This window comes from Etheostoma cragini, chromosome 12 (genome assembly GCF_013103735.1).
Source record: "Etheostoma cragini isolate CJK2018 chromosome 12, CSU_Ecrag_1.0, whole genome shotgun sequence".
Lineage (NCBI taxonomy): Eukaryota > Metazoa > Chordata > Actinopteri > Perciformes > Percidae > Etheostoma > Etheostoma cragini.
Window position 1 is genome coordinate 21,553,522 of NC_048418.1, and position 8,219 is coordinate 21,561,740.

The window sequence follows — 8,219 nt, forward strand, 5'->3', positions numbered from 1 at the left end:
ACAAGGCTGTCTTATAACAGATTTACAGAACAATGTAAGAGATTCTCACTCTTTCAATAAAATGATGAGCCAACTGCAACTGAGCGACTGACTTACTCGGAGCGTACTTAAAGCCGTGTTTATTGTTCTTGATTGAGAATTTAGCAACTGCTGCACATTTCTATTCTACATCCCTTTTCAGAGTAATCATAATCCTTTCACCGTGAGTAACTTTTTATTAGGAAAAGGGTTAGCTTCAAACAAAAACCAACGTAGGTTTTAGAGAGAAAAATATCAACACGTCCCTCTCAACTCTATGAAAACAATCAAGAGCACAGCGGCCATGTTGTTTCATCCCAATGCCGAGGATTTATCACAACAAAAACTACAAAGCCCTCTTCAAAACAGAAGAACAAATGTGCCTCGTGACAAAAAGACGGGTTCAAATTCTACAAACAGGATCCAAAATGAACTTTTTCGTCCATCAGCCAAATGGCTAGTCAATGTTCAAATTTGACCAGCCACTCAATAGATTAGGCTACCAGTGTGGTTTTGTTGGCCGGTGAGTGTAGCATACTGTATGTACCAGCCACTCACATATTTTACCATCATTTGGCTGGTAGATGATGCTAATTTTGAACCCTGTCTGAAAATTTAAATTTCTGCACAGAACTGTGTTCTTTAACCCTTTGTCAACATCTGTCCACGGGTCAGATGTTGACAAAGTTTCCTATCAGGGACATCAATTGATATTGGGAAAATTTGAAGATGGAAAAAAAGGGTATAAATTGCAATATATCACAGAATATTGCAATATGTTTAAAATCGCAATTATATTGTATAAAGCATCGGGAGGCGTCTGGTGATTCCCATCCCTAGTTTTTTTTTCAACCAAATTGTCAAAGTAAATAACGTGGATGGCGCCATGCACCGCTCTTCACAAGTAAAATAAATGATCAGTTCACTACTCTCATTGAATTTGGGTTTTTTATTAAATGATATAAGTCGCATTTTACAAGGATTTTTTTTTTTTATAAAAGAAGCACAGCAAAAACAAAATTGGAAAAAGGGACAAAAAACTTGGGACATTTTTTTTTAAATTTTGAACCAGAAAAACATAAAGTTGCATGGTTGACGGGAAGACAACACAAGGGTTTATAATTGGCTGCAAACACAGCGTCTCCATGGGAGGGCTTCTAACAGATCCAACTCCCCAATTAGTAAGCATCAAACTCTATTCCAGCTGAAACTGTAATAGGTGTGTCACTGATGACCACAAGAGAAAGCAATCCCTGTGGTCAGCAATATTTAGAGCATGCTACTTGAGCAACTACTGACTTTACTGCTTATCAGCACTGAAAATGGCCATGGGAATAGGAATCCCACTTAGAAAGCTCATGTAGCTTTATTAATTTATGAGCGGTGTAAAAATATTTTTAATTTTATTGTTTTTGAAAGACATACGAAAAGAATCACTATTGGTCCACAGCTGGATTTATGTCACACCAAAAAAAACTCTTTTAGTTTTTTATATTAGAAAAGCAGTTTGGCGGGGGGGGGGGGGGGGGGGGGGGGGTTGAAAGGTATGGCTTGTTGGCACAAATGTTAGCAGTTGGTATTTTATATTATGGAGTCTGGAGTTCCTTTTTTCTTGTTGAAGGGGAAATCTAGCGTTGATTTTACTTTATTTGTTTCTACTGTTTGAAATGAATTGCATGAGGTTTGGATGTTTTCAACTGTTTGTTGAAATTCGGCTTTAGCAAGACACAAAAACAATTAAAAGTCTTTAGCCGGACAAGTGACTTTTGGTTATGGACAAGTGAAACGTAAATGTACTGGTCCAAAGGACAAGTGCGCCAAAAAGTTAATGTCGAGCCCTGTACCCTATCGCCCCATATATTTCCAAAATACGTTGTACGTATTATATGTGTCATTTTTGGCAGCACTGAAGTCACGCTCTCCTGTAATATTGGGATTATACATACACCGGTTACCAATAAAATAGATATAATCAAATTGAATTCATTCTGTTGGCCAATTTGCTTGCAAAAAAAATAATAGAGGTTTTCTAGTCCCTGCTGAGTTGACCCCAGCTAGACAACTTAAGATAACATTTGATTTCCAAAATTAAATAAATAGCCTACTGCACATTTAAAGACAAAGATGCTTTGCTGGCTCAATCATGTTGTAATTTTGATATCTTCTGGGAAAAAACATGGGTGGATTGTTAGCTACAATGTCCGTGAACTTCACTTGTAGGACCTATTTTTAACATAGCGCCGTGTCACTATCTCACTGGCACATCTGGGGCCTGTTGCACGAAAGTAGAATAAAGATATCCAGGATAAGTGAAAAAGTGCAGCGTGACTTAGTGTGATCCGCTCATCGCGGCTTAATCGGCTGCACGTTGGTCGAGCCAGGATGAACAGGTGAAGCTATGTCAAGCCAGGTGTGGATAGCTGGGATAAATGCACATTCACGGCTTTCTTATATAGACCACGGTACCGATCACAGATTTACTGATGCAGAAATGGAGAAGACGCATGCAGCATATGTTTCACCCAGTGAGCAGCAGCTTCTAATGGAAAGTAACGAGGAGGGGAAGATTATAATATACAGAAAGGGAAATACGGCTGTTATCAAATGGAGAGAAAAAGCCCAACAGCCTATAGCGGACCAACTGAATGTGTAAAGATGTAAAAATATCTACTTAGCCTACTAGTCACTCAAGAAGCATTGTTGTGTTCCCGGTGTGATGAACGTAAACTACACTAGACATATATAGGCCACGTTATTGGTCCAGGGATGAGACTTATCAGAAGGTTATGAAACCAAAGTAAGCTATAATAAAAAACAGGCCTACATTTTAAGGAATAACACAAACTACCCTTTATTAGAGAAGGACAAGCAACGAGGAAATGAAACCATGAATGTATTGGTCTCTGACCAGTCTGCCATTATTATCATCTGGGAATATTTCTACAATAATATCAACCCACTTAATCTCCGGAGCGCGCCCGGTATAAACCTGAAGCTGCACAGACCACGGACGCCGCGCTGCTTATCTCTAGTTTTACAGAGAGAGGGGACACTGACACGACTCACAGGTCTGCCAGCAGGCACTGGGCAGCGGCAGCACACCAGGCAGCCTCGAAACACTACCGTCCCACCAGGAAAAGTCCCACTCGGCATCATTTCTAACCATCTAAACAACTGCAATAGAAGGGGTTTAAATCAAACTCATGACAACAACAATAGTGACAAATATAGCATGTTAATAAAAATAAATCAGAACCAATCAGAAGACAACGTAATACCTTAAACACGTTTATTTCGGATCAGAGCGGCAGCTGATTTAACACGTGAGACTCCAGGATTAATCTTAGCCTGGCTGTTAGCCTGCTCTGGACCAAGCTAGCTGTAAAGAATACATCTCCATGGTTACTTGGCTGGGTTTAATTAAACCTGGTTTCATGCAACAGAGTCAAAGCTAAATCCATTCAGGATAACTTGAATATCCCGGCTTAATCCCTTATCCTGGTTTCGTTCAACTGGCCCCTGATGCAAACTAAACATGGTCACTAAGTCAAGAGTGTTGTACAATTAACACTGATTAGTTTAATCTGATGAATCACTTTATATACTGTAAATATGTTGAAGAGCCGCTGTGTGTTCCACAGTGGTTCAGGATTTAATTTCATGAATGCAACAAAAAACAGTTTTTTTAATCAACTAAGGAATGAGTAATACTTTTATAGATTAGCAGCAACGTGTGAAAAGAGCACGTCATTGTCTGGAGACTTCCCAGCAAGCGGTCTTGTTGATGATGGTTCGGTCATCCGGCCTGTGCAAAACCGTTACAACACAAACATCCGAGGGATTTACACAAAGATGCCAATGAAAATATTTAACTGGAGAGATGACGAGACTTCCGCAAGTGCAAAACGCCAAAAAATGTCAGACATAGTTAAGGAACGGCAAGACACTTGAGTTGTATGAGCAAATTCCGAACCGGCTACATGATCGCGGTGTAATCCACGTCATGTCCTGCACGCTCTACCCAGGCACTACCCCTCGCCAAAACCAAACAGAGTATTTCTAGTAGTGAGAAAGTGTAAACATGGGTAATCTCTTGTTATGTGCTACGTGTGTGATATGGCAGTTTTGCAACTGATTTGTCGACATTGTCAGAAGTTCATATAAGAAAACGGTTTCTCGCTACAAGTCAAGAAGGAGGAAGATAGATCATCCACATCTGATCCTCTCAATGAGATGGCATAGCTGAGCTGAGCAGGGCAGAGGACACAAGAGCGCATCCACCACTCCTCTTCTCCGGTTGACCCTTTTTAACCGAAACATCTGGCATCACACTCAGGCAGAAAGCCAATATTCCCCACTGCAATCAAACCTCCTCTTTTTGCTTTGCGCTATTGAATCTCAAGTCAGGGAGAAATTAAGTCCATTGTTTTTTTCCAGGGCAGTCAATGAAGTTATTAAAATTAACTGACTGAATATCATTTCAATTCCAAGCAGGAGACCGGTTGAAGGTTGAAAGCCTTTCAGTTCACTGCTTTTGAGTTATAACTGCTGATGCTGAATTTAGGGCGCTTTCACGCCTACCTTGTTTGGTCCAGACCTTTGGACTTTTCCGTTTGATCCAAACCAAAATTACATGTGTCTAACCTCCCCTGGACCGCGGTCCGCACAAAACAACTGAAAATTTAGTCTGCCTAAAAGCGGTTGTCTCTGGATCAAACTGAACCATGGTCCAGTTCGATTATAGTGTGAAAGCATTTTTTGGATGGTTTGGACTTTTGGACCAAATACAGGAAGCTCTGTCAGGCTAACACCAGGTCACCAGGACCCGTTCAGTTTATTTGACTTTTTGTATTGGCCTGGTATTGAGCTTCGGGTCGCCAGTGACAATTGCGTATTATGTGGTGTCATTTCACGTGAACTGGAGGGGACCTCACCTTTCGGAGTCCGAGAGACCCCTCCTGCACTCGAACGCGTTTCCCACCACGATTATCTCGTCCTTCGGGTCCAAGAGACCCTCCTGTATTCAATCATATTTTTCTGCTATCGTGGCCTTGTCTTCTTGGGTCCCTAGACCCATCCTGCACTCAAATGCATTAAATAAACTAAACAAGTCCCCGTGACACGCTTCTCTGACACGTGTCTGCTTCTCAACATCGCAACAAAACAAAAAGAGCCGCGGCCGGAGGGGAGAGCAGCAGTCAGAAAAACTGACAGAGAGAGAGAGAGAAAGAGAGTGAGAGAGAGAGAGAGAGAGAGAGAGAGAGAGAGAGAGAGAGATATAGGATACAAGAGGACGGGGGAGCCCGTCTACAAACTGATCAATTAGAATTATCAGGAGACGCAGCTCACGTATGTGATGATGGCAGGGTGTAGTTTTGTCACATAAAGATATTTAGTGCGCTTGCATAACTGCAGTGTGAATCCAAAGCTTAACGGATTTTTTAATTAAAAAATAAAGAACCTTGGTCCGGACTTTTAGGTGTGAAAGCCAACTTGGACAAAATGGAAGGAGTTGCAACAGAAAACAGGAACCTTGTTACACAAGGTCCTCGGCCGCAGTTTGAGAAGTGGCTTGCTGACATGGACCACAGCCCGGGTCATCTGTTGATCAGGCGTTGGGCCAGCGATGCACCACACAAAATGACAGATTTTTGGATAATGTCATTAGTTTTGCAAAACCAGCTATGTGGGAAAATAAAGACAGTCATCTGTATAAACTATATCATCACAGTATACAGGAACTTCGTGATAGTTGGACTCATTTTGGCAGGCAGGTTGCCATGGCAACAATAAAGATGGTTTAACATGCCAAGGTTGACAGAATCTTAGTTGCAGTTAGAGGTTGACTAATTACTCGGTATCTGCCTGTTTTTGGCATATTTTACACACACACACACACACACACACACACACACACACACACACACACACACACACACACACACACACACACACACACACACACACAAGTGAAGATCCACTAAGATGTTTGTGTTCAAGTGTTATATATTTCCTTCGGACTTAAAACAAAGAAATGTTGATGGTTGCTACTGTGTCCAGCACTATTATTATTAAAAATAATATTTGTTTTTTATGAAAGTTTGCGGATTTGTGTTCTCTGAAGTTTGATAAATGCTGTAAAGTACATTTAACTTTACATTTTCGCTTATAAACTTTATACATTTTATTTGACAAGGTTTATTTTCTTTTTTACCGGTTTTGTTTAATATATTTTGTTTCCATTATTTATCAAGTGTATCAATTTTGTGTATCTGAAGTAATTATAAGGGTCACATTTCTTTCAAACAGGGGTTTAAAAAGAAACACATACCGGCCAAAATAAATGGACAGCATGTGTCTCTCATTGGCTGACCCGGATTTCTAAAGATCGGCATCGGCCTCAGAGAAGCCCATACTGGGCGACCTCTAGTTGCGGTGTACTTGAGGTCAACAGCCGTTTCAGGGCACCCACGGTGTAACATACCAGCCCTCCATCAAAACTGGACTAGTTTCTTACTGAAAGATTTCTCTATATTGAAGGAAACATCAGCAGTGACTTGTCACATGTAACGCTTACTCAGTGCTGACTCAATAGCCCTTGCACACAGTAACATTGCGAAACGCTTCTGATCTGATTAGACATTTTGTTCCGAGTTACACAAACACTTCTCTCACACAGATTACATTTGTTTTGCAGTGTAATGTTCATCTCCGTGGCTCGACTGCTTCAGAAGCCAATCAGTTGTTTAAGTATTTCATTAATTGTTTTTAATGTACAATGTATATTCAGATCTTTAGACATCACATTTGAGCCAAGAAGGAATTTACAGAAATATTACCGGGCCCATTCGATACATTTCTAAATGATTATCCCCTCACACCTCTTCCTGTATACTATCTTAAAAGGAATAAAAAGCCCCAAGAAGAACATTAGAGATGAAAAATACTGACATTTGTACCGTTTTCTGTGCCTAAAGTGGCTCCCTGACAATGTTTTCCTAGAAGATATGCTCTGTATGAGGCACAGGCAAAACAAAATTTAGGCATTACGAACTCTTCTAGCCCCCTCTGCTGGACTTTAACCGCGTGCCCACACAGTCTGACATAAGCAATAATCATTTTGCAATTTTATGTGATGTTTTGTCCGTAGAAGAATTTCATACAGAGCCAAATAACAGTCATTACAACATTACAAGGAAATTGCATTGACTCATAACCAACAACAAAACATACCAATGGGATGTTTTTGTTTCCACTTTCCAAGTAACCATACCCTTGCTATACCGTGCCTTCACCGTGTGCCAAGGGTGTTGCTAAACTGAATTTTCTGTTTTAGGAATGGTTTTATCAAGCATAGAAATTTAGACGCACCCTAGCGGCAGCAGATGTAATTTGCAGCTAAAAATCAGACTAGCAACTCTCCGTTGGCTTGCGAGCTGGAAAAAATAAAATCTGGTCAGGCCAATCAATCATGTATAGCATCGGTGGGCGGACTTAACATAAGGACGGCAGAGTTGCGACAGTTCCGCGGGAATTCCCTGATACTTGAATCTGGGAAGATGGCTGCTGCTAGTGTACAGCTGTGTTTTGAATTGGATTTGGCTGCAACTCTTAATTAAGCATTTAACCATCAACTGGAGTTGCTCTGATTGGTTGTAAGGTTACCGCGGTTACATGACGCCCAACACGGGTCTGAGATGGTCACTGTCATCACCGCAAAAAAAACACATTGGCCTGCATTTGTGAACGCCCACGTTGTGTTTAAGGACATGGATTCATTGATTCCAATGACATGGACTGTGTCTCATGACATGGACTGTGTCTTATGACATTGTGTCTTACATGTATTTCTAAACAAAACTTATGAAAAGATGGAGCAAATCAGACTTTTTGCAAGTTTGGGCGGGCAATGTTCCATGGCACATAACAACATACACGGTAGGGAAGGCTAAGACATTTCTCCGTTCTCAGCTCAGGTTGACACATTGACGTTACAGCTGAAGTGTTTACCATTGCACATTAGCCTAGCAGCTAGCAGAGGGTCCTGTGTCTTGCTTTATCCCAATAAAACAGCACGGTTGAATTTCAGCCTGCACGCACGCTTCATCGCCTAAAACAGAGTGGCTTACAGTGGGTACGGAAAGTATTCAGACCCCTTTAAATTTTTCACTCTTTGTTTCATTGCAGCCTTTTTCCAAAAA

At 40.9% G+C, this 8,219-nt stretch overlaps 1 protein-coding gene across 11 annotated transcripts in view; it reads right to left on the reverse strand.

Annotated features, from left to right (window-relative positions):
• The window catches only part of LOC117954084 (CMP-N-acetylneuraminate-beta-1,4-galactoside alpha-2,3-sialyltransferase-like), a 61,049-nt gene that overhangs the window by 41,622 nt on the left and 11,208 nt on the right, over positions 1-8,219 (reverse strand). The gene's annotated exons all lie outside the window — the stretch shown is intronic.